At 34.8% G+C, this 3,536-nt stretch overlaps 1 long non-coding RNA gene across 1 annotated transcript; it reads left to right on the forward strand.

Annotated features, from left to right (window-relative positions):
• Positions 1-602: 602 nt before the first annotated feature.
• LOC109171314 lies at positions 603-2,870 on the forward strand. Its single transcript, XR_002052563.1, has 4 exons — positions 603-647; positions 756-1,810; positions 2,273-2,351; positions 2,619-2,870. It is a non-coding gene; the product is annotated as an uncharacterized LOC109171314 (long non-coding RNA).
• The last annotated feature ends 666 nt before the right edge of the window (positions 2,871-3,536 follow it).

Genomic DNA, 3,536 nt, shown 5'->3' on the forward strand with positions numbered 1-3,536 from the left:
ATATCTTCCTTCATTTTAAGTTTTTTGTTTCCCTCCCAAAAAAAAAAAACTCACACAGTACACTTTTAGTGAAAAAAATTCAATTCCCTCCCAAATAAAAATTCCTAACACTTAGCGCGAAAAAAAGATTCAGTTCCTTCGCAAACAGCTTGAAACTCACACGGCGGTCCTTTGCAAAAACAAAACTCAGTAGCGGCCCTATGCAAAACACACAGCGAAAAACAGGGCGAGAACACAGTGGTAATCGTCGGCGGACTTCAATCTCTCGCCAACAAAGTGGTAACCGCCGGGGCCATCACCGCACTAGCGAAAAACACCGACGCTGTTTCTCCCTCGTCGGCCGGCCACCGCCGTCGGCGTCGCTACAGGCTAGTCATCTATTTTTTTTTTTTTTTTAAACCCTAATCCCTAATTTCTTAATTGTATTGTTGAATTTCCATATTTGAAAGCTATGAATGTTCTTAAACCCTAGGTTAGTTGTGGATTATTAGGTTAGTTTATGAGACAAGACCTGTATACGGTGTATATTATGTTGTGGATTATTATTATTATTATTCTACGAGTACTACGCCATAAGAGGCATCCGAGTTGACGGAGTCGAACTCGGCTTCGTTTCCTGCACTTTCAGAGTTCCTCATCGCCTCACCGTGAAAACAATCCTCTTCCATTTTCTTCAAATATTTCTTCTTTGTTTTTGATGTTTCTGAGTTGTCGATAATTGGAGAAATATTTAAATTTTAATTCAATTTTTGTAGGACAGAGAAGGGAAATTAGCATCGGGTGCGATTGCGAACCTGGTTGATGAAGTGGGAGGTGCGGTTGTACACGTGGAGGGTCTCCCCATGAATGTTTCTGTGGACATGTCAATCTCTTACCTTTCTCAACAGTTTATGAATTTCTTCTGATTTACCTTTATTTCTTCATCCTTTATCTCTATAATTATGTTATCATCTTTAATTTGTTACTTTGAGCTATTTGGATTTTGGGTAAGTGTTTCACATTGATCTGAAGACCCATTCCTGATTGATTTCACACTTGAACTGCAACTTCTGAATTTTAGTCCCAGGAATTGCATCATTTCACCCGGTGTATATATAGTCTATAGGCTACAAATTGGAAAAATGTATTTTTACTTTTTTTTATTAAGGTTTAGAAGCAATCTAAGTAGAATTCTCTTCAGTTTTATAGAAAGAAGAGAATCGGGGTTTTCTCAAGCCATATCATGTTGTTGTTGGAGATGCAATGCCACTGGAAAATACTATTATTATCTAATTAAGATGAAAGAAAGGGATAAAATGCATTCCATCTTAAGTAAGGCTGATAATGTAGTGTTAGAATCGTTAAAGCTGCAATCATCCCTGTTGCGATAGAAAAAAGATGAGGGGGAGGGGGGAGAAGAAAATAAACAGAAACAACATTGATCCTGGAACTAGGAAGGGAAAACTCTATGATACAATGTTCTTTCCTAGGCTTCACAATTTGAACTTAAAGCTGGCATTTGCTTATGTGTTTGAATTCCTCTTTTTCTTGTTTAGCTTTCCACCATGGTCTGGTTTTGTTTGATTGATTACTAAGTGTTGTTTTACCTGTTTAGCTTTCCATCATGGGCTGGTTTTGAAAGTAAATCGTACTTGTTGGATTACTAATTTTACGTCTACCTCTTCTTATGGCTTACTGACAGGACGAATTGGAGATCGTTGGACGATGCTTAGGTAAAAGAGGAGGGTACTCCGGAACGAGTGTGCTGGTGAGGAACAAGTTGACTGGGGAACTTATTGCTGAGGGCCGGCATTCGTTGTTTGGTAGACATGTCAGTAAGATGTGAAAGCATGTTCTAATGCTTTTGGGGGAAAGCATGTTCTAATGCTTTTGTTCCCTTAAAGCATAGAGACATAAACTCTTAATAACATGACTACTGCATTACCTTTTTCCTGTACATTCTGGTTTCATTGCTGCAATCAGACTTCATCTGTAGTTCAATAGTAATATATATATATATATATATATATATATATATATATATATATATATATATGTAGCGTATTGATATTATATACAGAGTAGTATTTAAGCATTTCATTGAATTAGAGTCTGAATGTTGAGAGTAGATGAGCTTTCAACATAGTTGAGCATTGTAATAGTTACAGCTAAATTTACCAGCTAAATACAGAGTAGTATTTAAGCATTTCATTGAATTTGGTTTTTTCTTTTTTGTTTTTTTCCTTAAGATTTGTGAAAAATATAAATATATTAATACCTCATATTTCTCCAGCATGATCAAGACATTAGAGAGGTACCAGAAGTGCAACTATGGAACACCAGAGACAAATATATCTACAAGGGACGCTTTGGTACGTATTTCCCAACTATTTCTACAATTCCCTTTAATAATTTATTTTAATGGGTAATACGAGAAGTGTTTTACTTATAAGATTATTGTTTATAAATTGCTTATTACCATATATTTTATTAATTTTCACTTGAAAATTTAACACTTAAAATTATTGAAAGCATTTGAGGGAAAAATGTGCAAGTTTATTATAAAAATTTAGTGGGCATGGTGTGTATATTTTACTTGAAAGTGCTTGCATAACTATATCTTTTCTTTTAAATGCTAGAGTGATCTCCATGGCGTTTCACTTGCTCCTTCATCTTTACTTGGGATGGCAACCTTCATTCCACCAGGTCAAATTGCTGCATTGCATCCATTTTTAATGCATCAATAGGGAGTAGGTATGATTTGATCATTAGAACGTTGTGATCATTTAGATTTGGTTCGTGGAATTGTTTTTTGTAGTATTATGACTTGGATGATATACGATTCGATTTGAATTGGTCATGGAAGTATTTAGACTTGTTAATTAATTTTTTTGTATTTTGAACCTTAGCTTGTGCAAAATTATGCAACTACACTTAGCCATGGTGAATGGATAAATTGATTTTTTATATGATTAAAATTTAAGCAGGTTAAAAACCGTTGAGACAACGTTTAAAAACCGTTGTCTATTTTACAATAGACAACAATTTGAAACTGTTGTATTTTTTACAAAAACAACAGTTTATGGGCGTGACAACAACGGTTTCAACAACACACAATAGACAATAGTTTATAACTGTTGTCTTTTAAAAAAGAGACAACAGTTAAAAATTGTTGTCTATGTGCATCACTTTTAACAACACCGATTTTAACAACATTGAATAAACAACGGGTCAAAAACCGTTGTCTTTGAAAGAAACAACAAGGGTTTAAAACCGTTGTCTATGTTCGTGACTTTTAACAACACCGGTTTCAACAACACTTAATAGACAATGGTTAAAACACCGTTGTCATTTATAGAAAAGACAACGGTTAAAAACCGTTGTCTATGTGCGTGACTTTTAACAACACCGGTTTCAACAACACTTAATAGACAACGGTTAAAACACCGTTGTAGTTTATAGAAAAGACAACGGTTAAAAACCGTTGTCTATGTGCGTGACTTTTAACAACACCGGTTTCAGCAACACTTAATAAACAACGGTTAAAAAACCGTTGT

The sequence above is a fragment of the Ipomoea nil genome, unplaced genomic scaffold, assembly GCF_001879475.1.
Source record: "Ipomoea nil cultivar Tokyo-kokei standard unplaced genomic scaffold, Asagao_1.1 scaffold3415, whole genome shotgun sequence".
NCBI lineage: Eukaryota > Viridiplantae > Streptophyta > Magnoliopsida > Solanales > Convolvulaceae > Ipomoea > Ipomoea nil.